This window comes from Dromiciops gliroides, chromosome 1 (assembly GCF_019393635.1).
Source record: "Dromiciops gliroides isolate mDroGli1 chromosome 1, mDroGli1.pri, whole genome shotgun sequence".
Classification (NCBI taxonomy): domain Eukaryota; kingdom Metazoa; phylum Chordata; class Mammalia; order Microbiotheria; family Microbiotheriidae; genus Dromiciops; species Dromiciops gliroides.
This window is the reverse complement of record NC_057861.1, coordinates 738,842,577-738,870,575: the sequence shown is the minus strand read 5'-3', so window position 1 is coordinate 738,870,575 and position 27,999 is coordinate 738,842,577. Positions and strand designations below refer to the sequence as shown.

At 41.6% G+C, this 27,999-nt stretch overlaps 1 protein-coding gene and 1 pseudogene across 1 annotated transcript in view; one reads left to right on the top strand and one right to left on the bottom strand.

Annotated features, from left to right (window-relative positions):
• FHIT (fragile histidine triad diadenosine triphosphatase) overlaps nucleotides 1-27,999 on the bottom strand; it is a 1,715,999-nt gene that overhangs the window by 1,544,712 nt on the left and 143,288 nt on the right. The gene's annotated exons all lie outside the window — the stretch shown is intronic.
• LOC122753929 lies at nucleotides 8-18,459 on the top strand (annotated as a pseudogene).

Genomic DNA, 27,999 nt, shown 5'->3' with positions numbered 1-27,999 from the left:
TTGCATGATGGAAGCTCTGGGTGAGCTGGGACACCAGAGACACCGGTCTTACAGAGGTAAGCCTGCTAGCTCTGCCCTAGCCATATTGGCAAAGGTAGGTGGCACTGCCCAAAGAGCTCGTCCATCAGGGTCAGGGAAGCAAGGTCTCAAGGAAGATAAGAACTGAAATCATGATCCTCTTGGAAGCATCCTTGACAAACGGTCATTGGTGTAACATACAGTTGGTTGATGTTGAGGATCCAGTGCTGGGTTTGTGGGAAGACCTGAATTCAAATCCAGCTTCAGACACCAGCTGTGTGGCCCCAGGCATGTTACACAGTAATCTCTTTCAACCTCAGTTTCCTCATTTGCCAAATGGGCATTAGTAACTACCCCATAGAATTGTTAGGGGTTCAGGTAAGGTGACATATGGAAAGCTCTATTTGAATTGAGATATAGTCATTAGATTATAAGCCATTTGAAGGCAAGGAATGACTTGTTTATATCTGTATCCCCAACACTTAGTGTAAAATATTTTAACAAATTATTTTTTTTATTTATCTGTGATAAATAGCTATTGTTATTGCTTTTATTGTATTATTATCATTATTGAATGAAACCAGGTGGTGCAGTGGATAGAAACCTAGGTCTGGAGTCAGGAAGACCACTTCAAATGGGGGTTCAGACACATCAGCTTTGTGACCTTGGGTAAGTCACTTAACCTCTGTCTTCCTCAGTTTCCTCAACTATAAAATGGAGATAATAATGGGACATAATGCCCAGGGTTTTTGTGTGAATCAAATAAGACCATATTTATAAAGTACTAAGTACAATTTCTGGCACATAGGCGACACTAAAGAAATGTTCCACTTATCTTTAAATATTATTATTAATAAAAAGAAACATAAGTTCTATCTTCAAGCACAGAGAAATTCAATGAAGTGGAACAGAAACCCTCAAAGGAATAATCACAATAATAACTTACTCTGAAGTGAGCAGAACCAGGACAACATTGTACACAGTAACAACAATATTATAAGGATGATCACTTGCAAAAGGCTTGGCTACCCTGACCAAGACAATGATCCAAGACAATTCCAAAAGACCCATGATGAAAAATGCTGTCCACCTCCAAAGAAAGAACTGAGGAACTCTGAGTGCAGATAAGAAGACTTTCTTTCACTTTGTTTTTCTGATGTGTGTATGTGTGTTTTCTTTTGCAACATGGCTAACAGAAAAATATGCTTTGCACGATTTCCTATGTATAATCACTTTCATATTGCTTGCCTTCTTAAGGAACAGAGAGAATTCAGAACAAAACTTTTTAAAAGAACATTTAAAATATTACATGTAATTTTGAAACAGTTGATGAAATACATAAAAATATATTTTAACATAATAGCTTACCTTTTTTTTTATGTTTTAGCCTGTCCAAAACTCTTTTCTGTCTACTACTTACTTATTGAAATCAGAAATGCAAATGGTGATTTTTTTATAGGTGCCTAGGGCAATTCCTATAGCAAAGGCAGGGATGATTATGAGACAGCTGCCAAGGAGGCCATTTCTGGGAAGCCTACCTGGGCTGCAAGAATTACCTTTGCTCAATAAGTGCTAAGCTCAGGGATTTTTCTATGTCATGGATGGAAAGGAAGTTCTATCCATCCTCTCTACAACTGAGCACCCCAAGGGATAAATACAATATCCGGGTCACCCTGCCCTAGTTATAGTTCTGAGTGACATAAGCCAGTGAGAGTATTAGACGAGGGACAGGATTCATGCTAGGTGCCTGATCAATCAGGGCCATGAAATCTAGGATCCATAGGCTCTAATTGCTGAAAAAGACATAGACCAGACTGCTGCCATTTGTAGGAAAGTAAGAGACAGAAAAATGATCCGATTAAGTTAAAGTTACCCACCTTAGTGAATTTGGGGCAGAGTCAACACCAGAAGCCAATTCTATTTTTTCCACTAGGTTTTTTTACTGAGAGAAGTCAAAATAACCACTGGAGGATGCTTAGCTAAGACCTTAGCGTAGTCCTTCATTTGGAGGAGGACCTTCAATTTTCAAACAATACCAGATACTCATTAATAAACATTCCTGATAACAATAGCTAGCATTTCTATGTATAGCATTCCAAAGTGCTTTACATATGTTAACTCATTTGATTCTCATGACATCCCTGGGAGTTAGGTATGATAACTATCCCCATTTTTCAGAAGAGGAAACCGAGGCAAACAAGAGTTAAGTGGCTTTCCCAGGGCTACATAGCCAGTAAGTTGTTAGAAGGAAAGATTTGAACTCAGGTCTTTCTGACTTTGCAGTACAGAGTTCTATCCATTCTTCCCCCTACTGGCTGGACAATTGTGACCCTCAACTTGGTCATAGAATTTGTATTTTTGTATCCAACTCTGTATGTTTTGCCTTTGTTAAAGTATGTGTTATTCAAGTATACATGGATGGCTATAGGTAAAAGGGGCATAGATCCTTGTAGAATTAGGTGGTTTCACCAGGTCTCCCAATCGTGTCAGGAAGACCATCCCATCCTCAGGTCCTTTGTTTCGATTTGGGAATGGGCCGACCTAAAGCTGTTTTGGGGCTACCACCTATGTGGTGTGATTTCAAGGATACCCCAGGGGTCATGGCTACCCCACAAAGCCTGGCTCACTGATAGCTAGAATTTCATCAGCAGGTGATGCAGATATTCATTTCACAGGAAGAAATGACTCAGAATGTAAATGACTGAGGAATATGGCTGGCACAATACCCTGAATTTCCACATATAAATAACAGATAAATCTTTTCCTGAAAGGTTTTAATGGCGATGGAGAAGGGAGAAGTGGAGGAAAAGGAGGTAAAGGAAATGGTTCTCTGAAGCTGGTAAGGACACAGGTGAGGACAATAATATTCGATGGGGAGGAGATGAAGTAGATATGAAAGCTAATTACTGAATCATCAGAGACAAATATCACAGACTTCACAATCACCTAAAGCTAATTGATCATTAACCTTAAGTTAATATCAAGAGAACTAGAATTGGATTTGCATCTTCTACTAAAAATTAAGAGTGGTATACATAACATATAGCATTTTATGGCTACAAAGCATTTCTGCATACATCCCAGCATATTTAATCCAGAAAGGAAGACAACTAAAGTCATTAATCCACCCCCTCCCATTATACAAGAGGAATTGAGGTTCAAAACAATAATCTGGTTTAACCCAAAGTCATACCACTAGTAAATGACAGAAATACTCTTCTGACTCAACCACTAGGCTCCAATTGGAAGCCCAGTACTCTCTCCATTATGTCATACTACCTTTTTTCTGAGCAAACTATGCCTAGAATTTAGGCATAGTAACCAGAAAGGACAAGTCAGGTACTAGAAATCTGTGGACCACTTAAATTTGACTATAAATGGAAACCTTGGTTTAAATCTGAATCCCCTGGCTTAAAAACTACTTGTCCATTCTATTCATGTTACCATAATTCATTTTGAGATAGAAATCTGTCATTCTCTTTTTCAAAGCCTCTATTCACCATATTGAGTTTCTTTTTAAAAAATACTGCTTTATTTCTTTTGAGAGCCCCAATTTCCACCTAAATTTCCTTTTTTATTTCTTTTTAAAATTCTCTTATCTCTCAAGCCATATTGTATTTTTGGCCATCGTTCAATCATTTCTGGAGGTTTGGTAGTGGTTATTCCAATGTTTCCCCTTTCAACCTGGAGTTTAAAGTCAAGTGCTTATTCTTTGCATTGTGGCCCCTTCTTAATTATTTAATCCTTTTTTTCTTTGTGAATCTCACAAAGATTTGTACTCTTTGTAGTACTACAAATTTGTACTATTGGAGGCTGAGCTTCCATCCAATATCTCCCCTGGCCTTGATATCAATACCTTTCCTTCTAATCTAGATAACATTATAGCAAACCCCTGTCCATTTGAAACCCAACCTCATCACTACTGTCTATTTTTTCCCCTCTTCAGATTACTGGACCTAAATAACTTCAACTACTTCCTCACATTAAGAGAATGAAGATTGGACCAAATTTCTCAGAAACGTCAAAAAGGGATGACCACAACTAGGTTTATGGGCCATTTTCCTTTGGCTTGGAAGAGAAATCCCTTACTTTGTGTACTAGGTTGCTTCAACTACTGGATCCTCTTCTCTGCCCACTTTCTCTCTTGCTGGGCAAGGTCAAAGCTTTCTACCCATTTCAAGTAGAATTAGATTGCATTACTTCCATGAAAGGTCATTGGAGGAAAAGGACAGAACTGACTGTAGTCAAAGCCAGAAATGTAGGATGGCAACATAGACACAATGGAAGCCAGCCAACCCTGGGCAGAGCTAGGGAGAACAGGTTCATAATGCAACTTTTTATTATTTTTTCACAAGAATTTTCCTAGTGGGGAAATGTTTCCCTTCTTCCCTTTTTCACATAAGTTTAAATACTTTATTTGCCCCATATCTTGTTGTTTTAAGGTGGCAAGGGTGGGAATTAGGATGAAACACAATCTCTCATTCCACTATCTTGCCTGAGCTTCCCCTCTTCATCCTTCTGACAAAGTGAAATTTTATGCCTGAAATAAACAAGGAACATAAGCAACAGGAGGAAGAAGTCAGCCCCAGGGTGGGCAGGTGCCCCTCCAGGCTCTCTCCCTCAACATATTGGCCCTTTCTTGGGTAATCAGATCAAGTCGTGACCAACTGTGTAGTGGGCTTGAAATGAGGGAGGTCTGAACACATGGTGTCCTATTGAACAGTCCTGCTGCCTTCTGTCTCAGTTCCTGATGACACAATTGGAATTTTCCTTCCTTTTTCTCCATCTTCTCAGCTCTATTTCAGTCATCACAGTCATCAGCCAGCCTGATTCATAAGCAGATCCTAGTGAAACTGTGCTACTGAATGCTTTGAGATATGAAATGCCTCCCTGCTAAACTGTGGCCAGGAGGAAAATCGAGGAACAGCTCAGATAGACATAGCACTTTGGTTCAACATTGACCAAGGGACCCAAACCAGTCATCATCATGGTAACCTTTACGTGTTCACACTGCACTGCCTGACCTCAGCATATAGTCAAAGGGCCAGGAAAATTCGAATGAGACAATGAATCAAGAACCAGTAAATATACATGACCTAAACACATCTGTGTATGCTGCTTGTTCTTTGTTTAAATTATCTTACAAATGTATATGTGAAGATCTGATCAGAAATAGGATATCTTCCTTATTTAGAGCTGGTGGATATAATGAAAAGAACAAGTAACTTGGAGTCAGTGGAGATTTGAGTTCAAATACCACCTCAGACCCTAATACATGATTATGGGTGAATGTAGTATAATGGATAATGGAAAGTCTGATGAATTTAGGGTCAGAAGATCTAAATTAAAATGCTTTCTCCCATAAGGACAATAGTAGTAGTAGTAATAGTAATAGTAGTAGTAATAACAGTAGTAATCATCGTCATAATAGTAATAGCAGTAGTGGTAATAGTAGTAGTAATAATAGTAGCAATGGTAGTAAGAGTAGCAGTAACAATAGTAGTAGTAGTAGCAGCAATAGTAGTAATAGTAGTAATTGTAGTAGTAGTAAATTATTAGTAGTGGTAGTAATAGTAATTAGTACTAGTAGTAGTAATAGTGGCAGTAGCAGCAGCAGCATCAATAGCAGCAGCTAGCATTTATATATCACCTTCTATGAGCTGGCACTGTGCTAAGAACTTTTCAAATATCTCTTTTAATCCTCACAATAACCCTGGGAGGTAGGTGATATTATTATCCTCATTTTACAGATGAGAAAACTGGGACAAACTGAGGTCTAGCTGCTCCCTCTCTGTAGCTTTAGACACTATTTGTGGCTCGCTCTCTTCTCCTTGATATTCTCTCTCAGTTTTCATGACACCACTTTTTCTCCCAGTTCTCCTCATGACAATTCCTTCTCAGTCTCCTTTACTGGATCTTCAACCAGGCCATACCTTCTAATTGCAGGGTGTCCCACAGGGCTCAGTTCTGGACCCTCTTCTTTTCACTTGGTAATCTCATAAGCTTCCATGGATTCAATTATCTGTGTATCTTGACGATTCTCAGATCTACTTATCTAGCCCTAACCTCTCTACTGACTTCTAGTCTAATACCTCCAACAGCCTAGTGGACATCTCAAACTGAAAGACCCATAGATAACTTAACTTCAACATATCCAAAACTAAACTTATATTTCCCCCAAACCTTCCCACCTTCCAAAGTTCCCTATGACTATTGAGGGTACCAGTCAGACAACAGACATTTGCAAAGCACCTACTATGTGTCAGGCGCTACTGTATGCTAAGCATGGTGGATACAAAGAAAGGTAAAAAGACAATCTCTGTTCTCAAGCTGCTCCCAGTCTAGTAAGGGAGACACTAGGTCAACAACTGTGTACAAACAAGTTACATACGAGATAAATGAGAAATAATCAATAGAGGGAAAATATTGGGGTTAAGGGGACTGAGAAAAGCTTTTTATAGAAGAGGGATTTCAGCTAGGATGCCGAGAATGGGGGTCAGGGAAAGTTCCTGGAGATGGAGTAGGAGGAACAGGAAGGTGGGTGTCAATGGACCCCCAGAGTACACAGAGAGGTTTAAACTGTAAGAAGGTGGAACAGGTGGCTGGGGTGAGCTAGGAATGGCTTTAAACCATCCTCCCAGTCCCTCAGGCTCATCCTGGACTCCTCACTCTCTCTTCCCCTCCCCCAACCCCAAGCTGTGGCCAAAGCCTGTTGATTTTGCCTCTGCATCCTCTCTAATGTGCCCCCTTCTCTCCTCTGACACCGTCCCACCTTGTCCCTGGACTATTGCAGTAGCTGCTAGCGGTCTGCCTGCCATTCCAGTCCATCCTCACCCCAGCTGTCATAGTGCTTTCCCTAAAGCCTAGGACTGACTTTATCACACCCAACTCAATAAACCTCAGTGGTTCCCTATGACATCCAGGATCAAATATAAAATCCTCTAGTTGGTGTTCAAATCCCTTCATAGCACGGTCCCTTCTTAGCTCGCCAGGTTTTCTATACTTGACACCCGCCCCATATTCTAGGTAATTGGCATCCTTGCTGTCCCTCTCACTAAAGACTGCATCTCCTTTAACTGGTTGTCCTCCATGCCTGGAATTTTTCCCTCCTACTCTCTGTCTCTCAGCTTCCCTGAAATCACAGCTAAAATCCCACCTTCTACTAGAAGGCTTTCTTGAACCCCCTTATGGCAAGAGCCTTCCCTCTGTTGGCCATCTCCAGTTCATCCTGTCTGCATCTCATTGATACATTGTCTCTATTAGCCCGAGAGCTCCTTGAGAGCAGTAAATGTGGTTTGGAAGTTTTCTTGGGTTATTTATTTATTTGGGGGGGGCAGGGCAATGAGGGTTAAGTGACTTGCCCAGGGTCACACAGCTAGTAAGTGTCAAGTGTCTGAGGCTGGATTTGAACTCAGGTCCTCCTGAATCCAGGGCCAGTGCTTTATCCACTGCGCCACCTAGCTGCCACCAGGGTTATTTTTTTAATCTCCTTTTAATAAACCCAGTGCTTAGTGCGGGATCTGACACAAAGCATGTACTTAATACATGCTGGTTGACTGACTGACTAAAAAATGTTTAGTGACGGATCAACTGGACAGAAGTAGATGAAAGAGAAAGAGTTAAAAATGGCTCTCCTAATGAGTGGGTGAACAAAAGCCCAGGAGATCAGCCAAAAGGAAGTAACATTCCAACTGTGCTACTGATAAGGAAAGACTAGAGCTTCAGACAACTGCATTTAGAGACATCTGCTGGGCATGAGTATCTCAGTTGAAGAGGAACTCCGATAGAAAGTCTTAAAAGGATGTAATCATAGAAATCCCAAGATATTGGTGTTAGAAGTAAAGGGATTCTCTTGCCGGTGGCCACAGATTAAAAAGTGACTTTTTATTTTTCTTTTGCTTTCTCTGCCAATGATATTGGAAGTGGAAAGGGTAGAACAATAACCAACATGGTAAGCAGAGACTTGAAATCCATGATGGTGGTGGTGGTGATGATGGCATGCCTAGCTGCCTTTCATGCATTAAAATCATGAAAAGTGACATCCTCAGCTACTAAAACAGCTGGTCAATATGATCTCTGAGCTAACATCTGGGAATTTTGGAAGACTGTGGAGAATAAAAGTGGCATCCTAAGATAGGAAACGAGCAAAATTAACCCTATTTTCCAAAAACAGAAAGGGAACAGAGACTGCAAACTAGGGACCAGTGAGCTTGCCTTCCATTCCTGGAAAAATTCTATAGCATAATAGTAAAAGGATGCTGTGGAATGGATGGGGGGAAACTATGCAATATGAATAGAATGAAATGTTATTGTGCAATAAGAAAGGATGAATATGAGTGACCCAGAGAAATGTGGGAAAATACATATCAATGGCTGCAGAAAACAATGTATGCAATAATTACAACTGTGTAAATACAAAAATCACTAAATAGAAGATGACCTCAAGAGTCACCAAAAAGAGCAATGAAAACCACAGAGAACAAATGAAGAGAAGTAGGGGATGACAGGTTATAATACAGTATGCATCATCATATGCAGGCATTGTATCATTTATTTCTGTTTAAGTGCTTTTATCACATGGAAAGGTTTAGTCAGGGGCATCTCTGACTGTGATGTAAAGAAAAGACATAAAAAATACATGCACTTGGGGGCAGCTAGGTGGTGTAGTGGATAAAGCATTGGCCCTGGATTCAGAGGGACCTGAGTTCAAATGCAGCCTCAGACACTTGACACTTACTGGCTGTGTGACCCTGGGCAAGTCACTTAACCCCCATTGCCCTACGAAAGAAAGAAAGAAAGAAAGAAAGAAAGAAAGAAAGAAAGAAAGAAAGAAAGAAAGAAAGAAAGAAAGAAAGAAAGAAAGAAAGAAAGAAAGAAAGAGAGAGAGAGATAAAAGAAAGATACATGCACTTAGAATTGTTTCCAAGAATAATGAAGGGTTGGAGTGAGAAATCTCCACTCTCTCTTAGTCTGTCCTGTCACATGAAGAATATCTATGCAAGCAGGCTCTCTGGAGTGGGGGACTCAGTAACAGTGGAAGTTTCCCAACCTGCCTCTCTCCCCAACCTCAAGGCTGGTTTGAGAACCCATTAATTTCAGAGGCACTGGGGCAAATTCCTCTGGCTGGTGTCCGGTGTGTCGGCCCAACTGCGGGGTTAGGCTTTATTCGTGGCCCAGCACGGCCCCCTAAAATCTATCTATAGCTGGAGAAAACTCTCAGCCAGTGTTTTTCTGCCCCGAGGGTTATTTTATTGCTATTTTGGGGGCGACTGTATCAGGAGCCCTGTGCATTTAATGTCTTTCCTCCTTTAGGGGCAGCTAGGTGGCACAGTGGATAGAGCACTGGCCCTGGAGTCAGGAGGACCTGAGTTCAAACCCACCCTCAGACACTTAACACTTACTAGCTGTGTGACCCTGGGCAAGTCACTTAACCCCCATTGCCTCACTAAAAAAATAAAAAAAGAAAGAAAAAAAAAGAAAACCCATTAATTTCAATAATTGTGCTAATAATAGCTAATATTTCCATAACCATTTAAAATCACCACCACCACCATCATCATCATTATTATTCCTATTTAAAGGCTAGTCAAAGCTCAGCTCAAATGCCTCCTGCTGCAGGAGGGATTTTTCCTGCTTCTCTATCACTCACTTTCCCCACTGGCTGCAAGTACCTTCTTCCAAATGAATTTGCCCATCCTTTAAGTAATACAAAATGAATGTATTTTTGATAACTTTTTCCTTGCTTTCATTTTTCCCTTTCTATCTCCAGAGCCTACCAAAGTACCTGACACACAGTAACTACTTAATAAATGGGTATTGTGGGATTGATTAATTGATTTCATCTATACTAAAATCCTACCCCTTCTAGTGTGGAAGCAGCCCTGGTTGATCTTGGTCGGATGGAGAGCTTCACCAGGTACGTTAGGAGGGGATGACTCCAGGGAGCACCTACCTGAATTCTCAGGCCACTACCAGATCGGTCCCAAAAGGATCAGATGTTCTCTTTGTTTATTTTTGCCAAGTCACTCTCAAAAAATTAATCTGCTAAGTTAGAGAAGGACTGCCATCTGTTTCAGAGGAAGGGAGGCCCACACCCACAGAAGTACAGACCTTTGAAGGACTGAAGATGTAGGAGTCTGTAAGTTTCAGGAAAATCTGCTCCTGATAACACTCAGCTAGGAGATTTCTTCACTTTGTGGGGATTCAGGCTACAGAAACACACTCCACCTACAACCTGCTATGACCTGTCCATGATTTCATGGGTCAGTGCTAGGGAGGGGCCTGAGACACAAAGAGGCAAAGTGGTTTGGGCCAGGGTCACATGGCTAATGACCAATCAATTCATCAAGTATTTTTTAAAGTACCAAGTATGTACCAGGCACTGTGCTAGGCAGTGGGAATAAAAAGATAAAAGAGAGAGTATCTGCTCTCAAAAAGTGAATATCCCAGGGGGCAGCTAGGTGGTACAGTGGATAAAGCACTGGCCCTGAATTCAGGAGGACCTGAGTTCAAGTCCAGTTTCAGACACTTGACACTAGCTATGTGACCCTGGGAGAGTCACTTAACCCTCATTCAACTTCAGGAGGACCTGAGTTCAAATGTGGCCTCTGACACTTGACATTTACCAGCTGTGTGACCCTGGGCAAGTCACTTAACCCTCATTGCCCTGCAAAAAAAAAAAAAATAGTGAAAATTCTATCAGAGGATACAGCCTGTATGTATGTGTATAAATAAACAAACAGACAAACAAATGAATGAACAAATAAACAAACAAATAAATGGATTGTGTGTATATATATGTGGGAAATAAATGCAAAGTGATTTTGAGAGAAAGTCAATAGAAAATAGAAATTGGAAAAGACCTCATGTGAAAGGGGCAAGACAAAAATATATAATTAATAAACATCCTCTCAACTTCCTTGTTTCTTTGAAATAATATACATTCTGGGGCAGCTAGGTGGCTCAGTGGATAAAGCACTGGCCCTGAATTCAGGAGGACCTGAGTTCAAGTCCAGCTTCAGACACTTGACACTAGCTATGTGACCCTGGGAGAGTCACTTAACCCTCACTGAACTTCAAAAATAAATAAACAATAAATAAATAAGCAAGTAAGTAGATAAATGAATAAGTAAATGAAGGAATAAATGAAGGAACTAAGGAACGAACAAACGACTGAATAAATAGATAGAAGGAAAGAAAGAAAGAAAGAAAGAAAGAAAGAAAGAAAGAAAGAAAGAAAGAAAGAAAGAAAGAAAGAAAGAAAGAAAGAAAGAAAGAGTGCACATTCTTCTGGAGTCATCTTCCAGCCATGGGTATCATCCTTCCAAGTCTCAGTGATAATCTTGTTTAAATCTTTTTACTTAGGTTAGGATTGCGTGTTCATCATGTTTGCTGACCCTAAATTGAGGACCTGGGATTAGTTAAATGCATGGGATTGGACCAGATGGTTTCTAAGGTCCTTTCAGTTCCAAATCTACGCTCGCATAACACCACACCTTCCTACTCTTACCAAAAAAAAAAAAAAAAGGAAAAAAAAAACTGTACTCAGATACAACCAGGCTCTGCTTTTTCTTTATCTGGGATGCATCAAAGACATAAATACCAAAAGGAAGAGAGGAAAACTGGGAAATACAAAGCCAAGGCATCATCAAAGTATATGCTACCTTGAGGCCAGCATTTTGAAACAAGGCTTATTTCTTCCATTGTTTACCTCCAGTGAAGGGGTTTGCACCCAATTGTGTACCCCCCAAAGATGGTGCACCTCCAGTAAGTAAGCTTTCTACATGACAGTCCATCACTACTACAAAACTACTCTGGAAAAATAGTTCATGCCTTTCTACCCACCCACCCACCCCCCACCCCCCCCCCCCGCCCCGCCACTGTCCTGACCCCCTACCAAGGCCACTTACATCACCCATCAACAAAAGGTCACAAGCAATGAAGCAATGTGATGAGCCTATTGCCCTTAGGACAGGGCATTGATGAGTCTTCTTCCCCAAAAGCTCAAAGACCCAGCCTAAAGATTCATTTTAGTCATAGCTAGACAGTGTACATATTTAGTTAATTTCCTTTCCTCCCCCCCAAAAAATTGCTTTTTAAAAGACATGAAAAGATGATATAGATGAATGTCTCTCATGAGCATATTTCAAAATGAAACAGGTACTAGTCAGTCAGAGCTAGACTAGATCTACTGTTGTCTGGAAAGAAAGAACTGCATTAATAGGGAATAGTTTGGGACAGCAGAAAGATTCCTAAATTCAGTTTGAAACCAGAGGCTGCCCACTATTGCCTTTATGACAAAAGAAAAGTTTCTGAAATTCTCCAAGCCTCATTTTCTCTATCTTTAAAATGAGGTCATTGGACTAAGTGACCTCTAAAGTCCCTTGCAGCTGGGTGACTTGGTGAATAGAGCTGGAGTCAGGAAGACCTGAGTTCAAATCTGACCTAGACACTTACAAGCTGTGTGACATTGGGCAACTCATTTACCCTTTGCCCCAGTTTCATCATCTGTGAAATGGGGATAATAATAGCACCTACCTCCCAGGGTTATTGTGAATACCAAAAAAGATAATAATTGTAAAGCACTTGGCACAATGCCTGGCACATGGTAAGTGCTATATAAATGTTAACTGCTATTTTTATTATTATGTTACTTCTACAATAGTTATGCTGCCATACTGCCCCTGTGTAATTGTAGATGTTTAAGTGTTGAGCCATCAAAAAGGAAACCAAAGGGCATCTTTCAAAATGTAAAGGGGTCTAGCTACCTCAAACATAATTTTATTTAACTGAAAAAAAATACCAGTGTGTAAACTGGGCAATTTGGGTACATAAAGTCAAGTATTCCTAATTAAGTAAGCAAGTAATGAATCTGAATATTAACACCAGTCATTAAATAAAATTGTATCTAATTGGATGTACTAGAGAGTTTGCAGAATGGGAGAATAATAATTCAACTTCTAAGAAAGCTTCCAATATTTTATTTTGAAAGTATAATTTGGAACAGGATTCCCATAATTTGTTTTTAAATGTCTTTTACATATATAAAATATATACACACCTATACAATACACATATATACATATATACATAAAAACACATATAGACACGCACACACATAATCCTAGGAAAGCCAGAGAGAGAGCAAGGCGAGAGGTTGGGCTGCTTTTCTCTCCCTTTCAACATCTCTCTAAAATCAGGCTGTATTTTCAGCAATGGGAGATACATGATTTCATTCACCCAAAAGAGGTCACTGCACTTAAGCCACCAGGGCTTCCAGACCAAATTCAGCTCACTGAATTGAAGGGACAAAGGAAAGAAAAAAGAATTGGGCATCGTTCTATCTCCAAAGTCTTCAAATAAATGCTAATGGAAATCGAGTCAAGAAATGCAATGCTCTGGGGCAGCTATGTGGTGCAGTGGATAGAGCACAGGCCCTGGAGTCAGGAGGACCTGAGTTCAAATCCGGCCACAGACACTTGACACTTACTAGCTGTGTGACCCTTGGCAAGTCACTTAACCCCAATTGCCTCACCAAAAAGAAAGAAGAAGAAGAAAGAAATGCAATGCCCCAAATCTGATTTGGAAGGGTGTGGGCATGGTTCTCAAAAATGGTGTCTTTAAGTATTTTATAATAAAGGATCCTGGAAGATGCTGGTCATGGCATCTAGAACACAGCCCTGATAGACAGTGGTGCCATGGTCCAAACTATGGCAAAATCATACAACTTTTCCTAGTGCTGAGAAAGAGAACAGCAAAAACTTTGCTCTGGGGAAGCAGATGCTTATTGCTGGAAGAGATATTTCAGGTCATCTAAGGTAACCCTTTCATTTGACAAATAAGGAAAATCTTGCCTGGAGATGTATCTGACTTATATTCAAGGGCACAGAGGAAAGTGGGCAGTGAGGAGGTCTAGTGGATTGAATGCTGCATTTGGAGTCAGGCACACCCGAGTTCAATTTCTATCTCAGATACTAGGAGTGTGACCCTGGGCAAGTCACTTAACTTTTCTCAGCCTCAGTTTCCTCAACGGTAAAATTGAGATGATAATAGCATTTATTTCCCAGAGTTCTTATGAAGATAGAATCAGATTTTATATATTTATATAATACATAACTGTGTAATTGTACATACTTATGCATATGTGTATACACATATGTATAAATATTTCTATCCATACATACACAAATGTGTGTAAATATTTATACATGTATGTATATATGTATAAATATTTATATCTACAACTATACACATGTGTATATAAATATGTTAAAGCATTACATAAAAGTTAGCTATTGTCATGAAATTAGTAGAGTCAGAAATTGAATTAAGGTCTTCTGTCTGCAAATCCAGCAGTTTGGGCACTGAGGCATTAATTTAGGGTTAACACATGCTGATTGGCTAATTTCTAAGAAGATAGAATGTTAATGGCCAGAAATGTGAAATCAGCTACGGTCCCCTCTAGGAGAAAATGTTGCTTAAAAACCCTCCCGTACCCAAAAGACACAAAACGTCCTTTCAAAACCCTGTTTATGGATCAATTGTGGGTTGTAAGAAGAGAGATTTTGAAGGGGTCTTTACATCCTAACTAATGAAATGGAAAAAGTGAAGTCGGCCTTTGACATAATTCATTTCTGTCACTTCGGATTCTTTTTCAGCTCATTAGCTACTTTGGTTTACTCTGGCTGCCTTTGGAAATTATTCTGGGCTCCGATATTAATGACAGGTGTCTATAAAACGCTCTCCCTCCTCACCTTGACCTCCCAGAGACAATCCCTAGTTTCCTTCATAGTCTATAACAGGTCCCATTTATTTCATGAGGCCTTTCTTCACTATTCCTCTCAATGTCACAGCTTTCTTTTCCTTGAAAATGACCTTGCTTGAGGGACAGCTAGGTGGCAGAGTGGCTAAAGCATGGGCCTTGGATTTAGGAGGACCTGAGTTCAAATCTGGCTTCAGACTCTTGACACTTACTAGCTATGTGACCCCGGGGCAAGTCACTTAACCCTCATTGCCTTGCAAAAAAAACAAAATCAAAATGAGGTTGTATAATTTATTTTGAAAGCAGAGATTCTTATCCTGGGGTCCAAGAATTTTTTTAAACATCTGATCACTATATAGCAACATAATTTTGATTTCCGTTATAATGTATACATATTATTTTATGCATTTTTAGATGTCATAATGAAAAGGGATCCATAGGTTTCACCAGGCCACTAAAAAGGTACACACACACACATACACACACAGAGTCAAGAACTTCTGTTTTACAGCAAAGTTTAACATTTTTTTACTTTGGGTTTTATTCAGTAAAGTGGGCAGTCTAGCATAAGGCAGTATCTTCAATAGGTTTTCACATAAATTTGAACTTAATGATAGGTAATGGGCCCTCATTTTCTCCTGGTGATTTCTACTTCCTGGAGACTTCCAAGAAGGTTGGTGCCACCAGACTGTGCCTGCAGGCAAAGAGGCCCAGCAGCTGTCACAGAAGTAGAAGGGCATCTCTTGGCCAGAGGGCTTGTGCCTTGATTAGTAAATCATTTTCTCCCTGAGATAATGTTTATAAAGTTTATAAAGAAATGCTAGTTTCCATCTCTTCTCTTCCCCAATTACCAAACCCTTTTCCAAACCTCCCAATCCCAGCTGAAGTCATGCCTGTTCTTCCCATCACCCAGGTTCCCAAACTTGGAGTCATTTCTGGCTCTTCTCTCTCCTTGACCCCTTGTCTACCCAATCAGTTGCCAAACCCCATTGGCTTTTCCAGGACCACATTTCTCACATCTGTCCATTTCTCACCATTCCTATCACCATCACTCTAGTTAAGGCCCTGCCCACCAGAAGAGGTCCCTCTTCAGCGGTCTTCATTCTCCAAATCATCCTCCATACAGGTGACAGAACAGGTAAGCCCATGCACTGTAATTGTCAGGGGTCTTTAGGATAAAATAAAAACTACTCTCCCTAGCACTGAAAGTTTTCTACAAGTTGGCTCAACAAGTCTATTTCATATTAATCTCCTTCACATTCTACATTTCAGCTAAACTGGCCTACTTACCAGTCTGGGCATTTTATCTCCCATCCTCATGCCTTCATACAGACTGTCTGCCATGCTGGGAATGTGCTCTTTGCCTTCCTTCCTCTCCCCTCCTCATCTACATTTCTCAAGATTCTTACCTTCCTTCAAGCTTAACTCAGTTTCTATCTCCCCCATGAAACCTTTCCCAATCTTCCACCTGTTTCTGCTCTTTCTTTCCTCTAATTACCTACACACTGCATCCCAATGGTATAGGGGGTCTTAAACTGGAGTTCATTAATTTGTATTTGTAAAAATAGTTTGATAACTGTATTTGAAAATAATTGGCTTCCTTAGTAATCTTGTATATTTTATTTTATACACTGCAGCCCAAGGGATCCAAGGCGTTGGCGTGTTCTCTCTCTCTCTCTCTCTCTCTCTCACACACACACACACACACACACACACACACACACACACACACACACACACACACACACACACACATTAAGAATCCTGGGACTTGGGGCAGCTAGGTGGTGAAGTGGATAGAGCACCAGCCCTGGAGTCAGGAGGACCTGAGTTAAAATCTGGCCTCAGACACTTGACACTTACTGGCTGTGTGACCCTGGGCAAGTCATTTAACCCCCATTGCCCCGCAAAAAAAAAGAGAGAGAGGGAGGGGGAGAGAGAGAGAGAGAGAGAGAGAGAGAGAGAGAGAGAGAGAATGAATCCTGGGACTAGTAGAATATAAGCTCTTTGACAGCAAAAACCATTTAATCACCTTTCTTTATGTCCCAAAGTGCCTTGTTACAAGTGGGCACGTTACAAAATGTTTGTTGAATTGATATAGGAATATTAAAGAATAAAATATTTGTTGAGAAGTTGAACATGTAAATTTACTCCGTTATTTTCTGGCAAAATTCTACTCGCACATCCCAGGTCCCACCTTGGCCTAATCGCAGAATTCCAGAGTGGGAGCAGACCCTCAACACCACCCAGCTCAAGCTCTGCCCAAAGAGGAATAGCTCTTCGAGCATATGCCAGGCCTTATTTGATGACCTCCAAGGAGGTCCAAGGTTTCACGGCACACTCATGCTGAGCTTGAGGTTCAGGACCACCCACAGCCCTTTTCTAGACAAACTGTCCTCTCACCACGTCTTTCCCGTCTTGTAGTTGTGGAGTTGACTCTTTCTACAGCCAATGTAAGACGATACTTTTATTGCTACTAAATTTCATTTTCTTTGATTCAGTCCATGGTTCTAGATGGTCGAGATGATTTTGGGTCCTGACGATCTCGACTTCCCTAAGTAACGATCTTTGTCAATAAGGGCAGCGGAAGGTGGCCGCGGCCGTAGAGGGGGCGGAGCGGCCCCCGAGAAGCTGCCGAGCCCCGGAGCGAGCGCCGTGTGCGCCGCCGCCGCTGCTCCCGGCCGGGCCGCCCCGTCCGTCCGCTTGTCCGCCCGGCTCGGCCCGCAGGGCGCCAGGGAGACGGAGGCGAAGCCCAGGCCGCGGCCGCAGGAAGGAGCGTGAGCACCGGCAGATCCGCCTCGGGGCCGCCGCCGCCCACTCCGGCTCCGGGCCGCCCTCGACGCCCCGCAGGCTGAGCTCGGACCCGGGCCCCGCCGCCGCCTCCTCCTTATCCGCCACCGCGTCGGGCCCGGCCGCAAACGCGCGGTGTTCCCGGGCCGCGGCCGCCTCTTGTCCTGCGGCGGCCGCCTCCCGTTGGCCGGGCACGGCGGCGTCTTGGCGCTCAGCGTCCTGCTCCTCGTCACCACCACGACGCTCTTCTTCATCTTCCACGGTCCTTTTCTGGCCGGCCGCCTGACCCCGGCCCTCCGCGTCATCCCGAGCGTGCGCTTCTTCCTCGGCGTGAGCTGCCTGCTGCTTTTCCGATCCGGGGTCTTCCCCGAGCTGCCCCCGCCAAGGACAAGGAGGTGATGATCAAGGGGCGGATGGTGAGCTTAAAATACAGCTTCACCTGCAAGATGCTTCGGGCCCCGGACCTCGCCCTGCAGCGTGGGTGACAACTGCGTAGGGAAACGGAATGACCGCTTCTTCTACGCCTCCATCCTCTCCCTCTCCGGCCTGACCTCCTTCATCTTTGCCTGCGTCGTCACCCGCCTGACTCTGCGGTCTCAGGGAGGCACCTTCCTTGGCACTCTGAAGGAGACACCTGAGAGTGTGCCGGGGCTGGTGATTGGCTACTTCTCCATCTGGTTCAACTTGAGCCTCTCAGGGTTTCACACTTTCCTCGGCTGTCTCCAACCTGACAACCAACGAAGACCTTGATTGACCGGAGGGGGTTTGTGCAGCCTGATAGCTAGTTGCCCACTCCCATCAAGAACGAGGAACCCCCCACCCACCCCCGATGGAGCCAAGCCAGATGGCAGCATGGTGGGAGGCCTCCCCTAGAGGAACTAAGTTCTTGATGGCAGGGTGTCGAAGGGGAAGGGGGTCTCTGGGAACAAAGTGACCCAAACTCATCAGACTAAGCAGTGAGAGCCCTTCCATCATTCCCCCAGCCTTGGTCCAGGGACCCTCCACCAGGATGCCCTACCACCTCGGTGTGGGGAATCACTCACACACAGGCACACACACAAACACAAGCCGGCAATACTTGAAACTGGTTTTATTGAAGCTGCCGGGTATTTTGCACAATTTTATAGAACTCTTTTTACATAGAATTTTTAAAAGAAAAAAAAACTATCCTTATCAGCTTGATAGTATTAAGAAACTGGGCAAGGATGGCATTTATGTCTTTATCCAAGTCATTAATGAGAATGATAGGGGGGCAGCTAGGTGGCTCAGTGGATAAAGTACAGGCCCTGGATTCAGGAGGACCTGAGTTCAAATCCACCCTCAGACGCTTGACACTTACTAGCTGTGTGACCCTGGGTAAATCACTTAATCCCAATTGCCCCCATCACCACCACCAAAAAAAAAAAAAGAATGATAAATAGCACAGGGCCAACCAAGAACAGATCCTTGCACCATTCGACTGCAGACACATCAGGGACAGGTGAACACGGATCTCATACAGTGAGTGACTCTTCCTTGGGCCCTCCCAAGCCCCATTAAACTACTCTTGAATCTAACTGTATTATAGTCTAATCCAGCTCTCACCATCTTTTCCACAAGGAGACCATGAGATACTTGATCAAATGCTGTCTTGGGTTCAAAGGGATAATTTCAGAGGCTGGAAAGACAATTCATTAGTTTCCCCTGCTCTTTCCTCAACATTTAGCAGTGAATAGATCTCTAAATAGATGTTTATGTGGTTAAGTGTTATCATATATGTCTGAAATTATTTCCCTCAAAGCATCCCTCTCATTCCAACCTTCCTATTATTATTATTATTATTTTTTTTTTTTTAGTGAGGCAATTGGGGTTAAGTGACTTGCCCAGGGTCACATAGCTAGTAAGTGTTATGTGTCTGAGGCTGGATTTGAACTCAGGTCCTCCTGAATCCAGGGCTGGTGCTCTATCCACTGTGCCACCTAGCTGCCCCTCTTCCTATTATTATTAAGGGCACTACCATCCAAGTGCTCATTCTTATTTTCTCTTAGCCCACATATCCAACCTGCTACAAATCTTGTCATTTTTACTCTTGCAGCATCTCTCCTATATCTTCGCCCCACTCATGCAGATGCCGCCCTTGTACCAGCCTTTATCACTTCCTTCTGAGACTACTGCAATACTTTTCTAACCAGTCTCCCTGACTCAAGTCTTTCCCCACTTCAATCCATCCTTCACTCAGTTCTGCCAAAGGGAGCTTCCTAAAATACAAGTCTATGGCTCCCTATTGCCACCAGCATCAAATATTGCTAAAAACAGAATAACAACCAAAAGAATCTCGTCTTTAGTTTTGCTTACAAACCTCAGCTCCTTTTTAAAAAATAGTATGTGTTGTTTTACCATCACTTTCATTTCCTAATAAATTGCCCCCCTTCTGCCACTCAGAAAGCTATCTTTCTTTTTTTTTAAAGTTATCTTTCATAATAAAAAAAAGGAAGAAAAAACAGAACAGTAAAGCTGTTTTTTACAACAGCCAAGTTCAAGGATATATGCATTGTTCCACACCCACAATTCCCCACCACTGCAGAGAATGGAGGGAGTCCTTATCACTTTCTCAGGGTTAAATTGCTCATTATGATTATACAGTACTCATTTTCTTTCTTTTATTGTTGTCCTTTTCATTTACATTGTTGTAGTCCCTGACCCTTTGGTGGAGTAAGTGACTGGTAGTAAAGGAAAATGAGTTTGAATCCAGTCTCAGGAATTTACTAACTCTATGACCCTGGGCAAGTCGCTTAATCGCATTCAGCCTCAAGGATAATAAAAGCACCTAGCTCCAGAGATGGATGGGAGTGTCAAATGTATTAAACTGCTTAGCAAACTTAGAGGGCTAAATGTTAGCACTAAATGTTAGTTGTTATTGTTGTTAAATTGTTTTCCTGGGGCTGCATACATCCCTTTCAAAGAATTCCTGCACTCCTCTCTTCCGCATGCATATTTTTCACCAGCCTCAGCTCAGTCCAAGCATTAAAACCACTTAGACACTATTCCTACAATCTCATGGCCCATTTTTTGGTTTATTCCCCTTATTTCTCCTTGCTTCCATCTTATCTACCTATTTTTTAAACTTCAAAGTTGGTGGGGGATTTGTTCCCTGAGCATTCACATTAAGCTCTTCAAATAACTCCCATTTTCCCTGCTTATCAGAATTGCAGAGATTATTTTTTGAGCCAAAAGAGGAGACTTTACATTTATGCCAAGGAACTGCCATCTTCTTAGCTTTGGCCCAGTGTTTTAGCCTATCAGCATCACAATCAAATGAAAGGGAAGAATGCTTGGAGGGAGTGGATGTCTCCCTTTCTCCTTTCTTTAACTTTTAAACACTGTACTGTATTTTTTTTTATTTTTGTCTGTAACTCACTGAAGTGTGTAATTCAGTTTAAAAGCAAGGTCCAGCAGGCATGATTCATGCCTGTCACATAGGATAAAATTGATCCCCATCCCACAGTGCTTGACTCCATCAATTTTACATTTATATTGAGTCTTGCAGTTTACAAAGCACATTCACACCTATTAACTCATTTTATCCTCATAACAACCCTGTGAATAGCCTGAAATCCATCATTTATAAGGTGCCCATTTGTGAGCACTGGTTTTCAAGAAGCCTCAGGGTCAAGATGATAGACACCTGACCCTGGAATCTGGAGACCTCATTTGGAATCCCAGTTCTTACATTTATTAGCTGTATAAGAAAACCACCACCTCTGGGGCTCAGTTTCCTCTTTTGTAAAATGAGGGAGTTGGGCTAGATGGTCTCAGAGATTTTTCCCCACTTTTAATCTCTGGCACTTTGACATGTTTTATCTGTCAGGGTTGATGAGCTGAAAAACAGTCAGTCAGTAAACATTTATTAAGTGGCAACTATGTGTCAGGCATTGTGTTAAGCAATGGGGATGTAAAGGCAGGTAAAATCTAATTCCCTGCCCTCAAGGAGTTCGAAATCTAATGGGGGAGAGAGCATGCAAACAGTTATGTACAAACAAGCCAGAGATGGGATAATTTGGAGCAAATCAGCAGAGGGGAAGGCACTGCAGCATTAAAAGAAATCACGAAAGTAGGATTTGAGCAGGGAATTGAAGGCAGCCAGTAGGCAGACATAAGGAGCAAGAGCATCCCAGGCATGGGGCACAGACAGAACTCTGCAACCTTACAGGGCTAGACAGGTGGAGGCTGCTATGGCCATTTTTTAAAAGTAAAAGTAACATTATACAGCCTGCCAACTTGTACTGATGACAGTTGGCTGCTGGTACCTTTGTTCTCATCCTCAGGTGGGTTAGATCCAGTCATGGTTTTCCTATTAATAATCTTAATCGTGGGAGGCAGAAGCCTGTAACACATGGAGCCAGGAAGCCCAGGGGGTCAAGTTAGGCCTCTACCACCTACTTACTAACTGTGTACACCAGGGTAACTCACTTGATCTCTCAGAGCTCAGGGCAAATTTCTAAAACTCCAAATGGAGAACAGTAAACTAATCTGGATTAATTGGAGTTTCTTCACTGAACATTAGCCAGAGCATTGGAATCAAAGACCTAACACCAACCCCCACACCCCAGCCCTATCCAAAAAAAAAAAAATTAGACTAGCTCTAAGACCTGTAATAGTCTAGTGGAAAGGCTAAGGGTTAGAGGGGGACTGCAAGAGCAATCCACAGGACATGTGGTGGGCACATCAATAAAAAGAAAGAAAAGAACATCAGAGGGACATCTATTTTTGGCAGGGCAATGAGGGTTAAGTGACTTGCCCAGGGTCACATAGCTACTAAGTGTCAAGTGTCTGAGGCCAGATTTGAACTCAGGTCCTTCTGAATCCAGGGCCAGTGCTTCATCCACTGTGCCACCTAGCTGCCCCCCAAAGGGACATTTTTAAAGCTCACAAGACAAGGCAAAAAAATTCAGAAGGGGACCAAAAAAACCCTTTTTGTAACTTTGTTACTACAGTGTTATAATTAATACATACTTTTAAACACATATAATATCAATATGTAATATAGACATTAGATATATGTATATGTATATATGTGTGTGTATATATATATATATACATATGTCTGTATATATAGTGTGTGTGTGTATATATATATATATATATATATATATATATATATATATATATATATATAGTTGTTGGAGCAGCTAGGTGGCACAGTGGATAGAGTGCCAAGTCTGGAGTCAGGAACACCTGAGTTCAAATCTGCCTCAGACATCCACCAGCTGTGTGACCCTGGGCAAATCACTTAACCCTGTTCACCTCAGTTTCCTTGTATTTAAATATACATATAGAAATATATGTATATATAATACAGAAATATATGGAGAATATGTAAATATACCAGAGTAGGAAGTGGTAAACCACTCTGATATATTTGCCAGGAAATCTCCATAAACCGTATTAAAATGATTGGTAAATATATATATATATATATATATATATATATACACACATATATAAATAATATATATAATAGATAAAGTAGATGTGTATAAAGTAAATATGCATATGCAAATAATACATATTATAAAATATAAAGTATTATATGTAATACTTTATATGCATCAAATACGTATGTAGGACGGTTTAACGGAAATTCAGTTTTGTGGACAATCTTTATTTTTGTTCTGCATGTGCTGAGAATTAAATGATTGCACCATTGACAATAAACAAAAAATATAAAAGAAACCCATGGACTTTCCCCATTTCCATGCAGACTCAATAGGGGCCTAACCAGGGACAGACATGGCCACCCAGAACAGCAACAAAATCTGCCTGCCAGAGTCTATTCCAGCCTTCTCCCCAGCCAAGGGCCCAATATACTCTTTTAGGCTCTCTCCTGCATCTTGTCTCCTCTTCTCTCATCCTCATGTCCCCTGATAAAAGCTGTTCTCAGAAAATCCTGTCATTGTTTCCCCAACTACCCCAGTGCTGTGAACCCATCAGACACTTTCCAAGGGAGCAGAGGCCTAGCCCTGGAAGGGGAACCAGGTATGGAAGCAGAGACCAGGAAGTTTTAAGGTCATGCTCAGAGCGGGTTTTGAACTGCACAGTCAGTGTTGTTCCCGTTGCACCACACTACGACTAATAAATGTTTGTTGAACTGAATTGTGTTTAATTGATAAGGTTTAATGGGTCACCACGCTAAGGTAAATTTGTATTAGAAGAGAGGGTGAGAAAGAACCTCCAACTGTAGGATTTCAGATGACTTTGATTCTGATGGAGTGTTCCGGGGTCACTGAATCTAACCCCTTCATTTTAAAGGAGGAGGAAACTGAGGCCTACAGATCCAGTGACTCAGTCAGGGTCCCACAGGTGGTGAGCAGAAGCGATGAGCCTGGAGCTCAGGTTCTTTAACTCCAAACACACTGGTTCTCCCAGGGTGGGGAGAAGATAGTGTGTAGCCCCCTGAGTGGAATGGGTTCTAAACCACAGCCAAAGACAGGGAGCTAGAACAGCAGCCGGGAATTCAGTGCTGCCTCAACAATTAGGCCAAGAAATCTCCTCTCGCTGAGCCCCCACCCCAGCCTCACAGACTGTCTTCCCAAATCTCTGGGTCCTCTGCATCTGCACTGTCCCCACCTCCCATCCTCAGCAACACCTCCTAACCATCTGCACCTCCTGCCTCCGTCGTTCCCAGCAGGAGGCTACAAGAACACAAGGATCTGTCTGCAGTAAACATCCTTCAGAGTCCCCCGACAAACACAGATTCCTGTGAAAATCAAGACACAGGCACCCTTCCTGCTGGTAAAACATCACCGGGCTAAGATTTACTGGGAATCTTAAACTGAGAGAGCTGCCTGAGTCACTGAGATCTACAGTGACTTATCCAAGGTCATTCAGCTAGTAGGTTATCAGAGGCAAGACCTGTGTCTTCCTGAATACCCATCCCAGATCAGCACAACATGTCACCAAAGGGGCAACTAGATGGCTCAGTGGATAAAGCACCGGCCCTGGATTCAGGAGGACCACGTGAGTTCAAATCTGGCCTCAGACACTTGACACTTAACTAGCTGTATGACCCTAGGCAAGTCACTTAACCCCAATTGCCTCACCAAAAAAAAAAACAAGTCACCAAAGCTAGTTCTCATAATGTTGATAAAAGGAATAAAAATTGCTGAGAGAGCCAAGGACTGTGACATACTTTGAAATGAAATTCCAGATGGGACTTTAGGAAAGGGTTCCCCAGAAAAGGTGAAATTTTAGCTGAGCATTGAAGGAAGGTTAGAATATCCAGAGATCATTGCAGAGGCCATCTTCAATTACACAAAGACTGGACTTCTCTTTGGACCCAAAAGGCAGAGCTATAAGCAACGAGGCAGAGTTGCCACGGGATCAATTTAGGCTCCATAGAGGAAAAAGTGTTCTAACAATTATAGCCACACATGAGTACAATGGGCCAAGGGGGGAGTCGGTTCCCCTTCACTGAGGGTCTTCAAGCAAACCCTAGAAGTCCCTGTGCCAAATCTACTATAGTGAGAATCATTATTGAATGAATGAAATTTTTAAAAATGAACAAAATGATTGTAAAATGAATGAATGAGATAAAAACGAACAAAATGATTACAGAATGAATGAATAAAAAAGAATTTATTAAGCTCTGTGCCAAGTATAGGCTAAACATCTGAAGTCCTTTCCAATTCTGAGTGATTCTGATACAGTCTAAATTTCTTATTTTATCAATGTAAGACGAGAAAGAGTAGATGATTTGTTTTAGAGTCTCTCCTCCCATGTCCCTCTCCTGATTTATTTTAAGTCTTCGGCAGAAAGGCAAATGACAATTTGCTTTAAAAAAAAAAAGAAAAGGTTATTATTAAAGGGCTAGAGCAGTGGCTAGAGTGCTGGGCCTGGAGTCAAAACCAACTGAGTTCAAATTTGGCCTCAGATACTTATTAGCTTTGTCACCCTGGACAAGTCACTTAACCCTGTTTGCCTCAGTTTCCCTACCTGTAACAATAGAAAGACAAAAAAAAAAAAAGAAAAAAGAATAATAAAGCACCAATCTCCTAGGATTGATTGTTGTGAGGATAAAATAAGAAATTTGTAAAGTGCTTCGCCAACCTTAAAATGCTATATAAATGCTAGGTATTATTATTATTATTAACTTGATATATCTTTTGTATTTAGTTATCTGTAAATGTGTTGTTTTCTATGCAGTAGCACACATACACACACACCTTGAGGATAGAACCTTTTTATTTCTGTTTCCCTACTGCCTGGCATATAACAGGCACTTGATAAATGCTTATTTTTAAATGGTCTTAAAGCCTTGGGTCATAAAAAAAAAAATTGTCATCATTCCAGCCAAGAGCATGGGGCTCATGCCAGTTATGAAAAATAGAGGTTGACTCCCCCAGCCTTCGGTGGTGGCTGCCCCAGTCACCCTTAAAATCTAGGTCCAGCTTGTCCCCTCCACCCCAACCTTTGCTTCTCAGCTCTAGAAAGAGAATCCAATCATCTCAGTCACAGCCCTCTGACAGCAGGCACCCAGTGATTTTTTTAGGGCATCAACTCACTATCCCTTTAACTCGCTGTTCAAACCCAAATATCCCTCCCTGGTGTCATCTTCCTCCTTAGAAGGTCAGCCCTTCTAAAGAAGGCAGGGACTCTCTTCATTTCTTAGCACGTAATAAATGCTTTTCCACTCATCCATTCACTTGTATTCATTCAAGTTCATCATTCGTGTTCTTGGAGACAGGAAGTGAAGAACCCAAAATATAGGTAGGTTTCCTATATACAGGTAAGGAAAAGGGGGAAGAGGAAGAAGAGGAGGAGGAGAGGGGAAGAGAGGCAAGGGGTAAAGAAAGGAAGTAGAGGAAGGTTAAGGGGGAAGGGGAAGGGAGGGGAACGAGGAGGAGATTGAGGAAAAGATAAATGTTAATCAGAAACAGAATTACTTATGGGATATACTCACTGTGGTGGGCCTGGTGCTAGCCTCCAGACACAATTAAACCATGAAGAAAACAATACAAATGCCTTGACACATAATGCAGGAGTTTATCACACTCAAGACATCTAAATCATCACCTTCTGTTTAAGGAGTAAGGGTTGGGGGCAGCTAGGTGGCACAGTGGATGGAGCACAGGCCCTGGATTCAGGAGGACCTGAGTTCAAATCCGGACTCAGACACTTAACAATTACTAGCTGTGTGACCCTGGGCAAGTCACTTAACCCCAATTGCCTGACACACACACACACAAAAAGAAAAAAAGAAAAGAAAAAGAATTACAACTCTCATACACAATTCAATTAGAATAAAGATGGTCTTTAAAAAAAAAAAAAAGGAGTAAGGGTTGACCCTAATGGTCAGGGGGGGGGAAAAAACAAGGCCTGAGAAGCCAAGAATATCAACTTTTAAATGTCAAAGATATAAAAAACTTAACTAGTAAATGTCCCTGTGCATCTTGGTCTAGTCCTTCTAAAAACAATTATTTGTGTTTCATCTTCTTTTCAGTTATTAAAAAAACCTGAAATGCATCTTCTAATCCACTTTCCTTGGGAATGAAATGAGGACTCGCCCTCCATCTGTGACTTCTTCTCACAAACTTGATTTAAAATCTTTTCCCTGTCCTCTCCTCCAGATAGATCTTCCACATCTGCTGGTGTTTTCTATTTTGCTACTTCCAACATGTCCCCAATTACATCTATCTCTTAATTTTCTTTTGGGGGGGGTGGGTTCTACATGCTGATGTCTCATCAGTTACAACTGCTTTGTTCCACTGAGCATTAACAGGCTGAAGTGTAGGCAGCAGGAAGAGGGGTAACTCACAGAGCATAGGAAATCCTTACCTGACCCCCCCTTCCCCAATGATATAGCTTTATATTAACACAATATGTGGTTGATGAATTACAAAAGAATGGTTTTTTCACGAGAAATCAGCACAGAAAGGCTAGAGAAAAAAAGGTTCCACCTGGGAACATGAAAACACTTTCATTTATTCGAGACATTATTTCAATTGGCATGTTTTTTGGTCTAAATAAAAAAAGGAAAGATTAGTAACTTTGCAGAAAAAAAGAAAAGAAGTTTGTGTTCTAACCTATTCAATCAAAATGTTTTCACAAAAAAAAAAAAAAAAAGAATCAAAACCCACCTCATTTCAGGCCTGTGAACACTTCCAAATCTACTCTGGTACAATAAAGCCCCAAATTTATTATAGTTTTGTAGTTGAAAACAGTTCAAGAAAGAAAGATTTTTTTTTAAAAGAAAGATTTAAATGTTTGTGATTTTTGTTGTTGTTCCTAATGTTGTTCTCTAATGGATACAAAGGAACGGTACATAAGGATTCACTGAATGCTTCACTGTGTGGATAATCTTCAAATTATCCAACATGTAGGAGGTATATAGCAGTAAGTTCTGAATGCATTAAAAAAAATTGAACAATAAACCACTCAACTCTTTAAAAAAA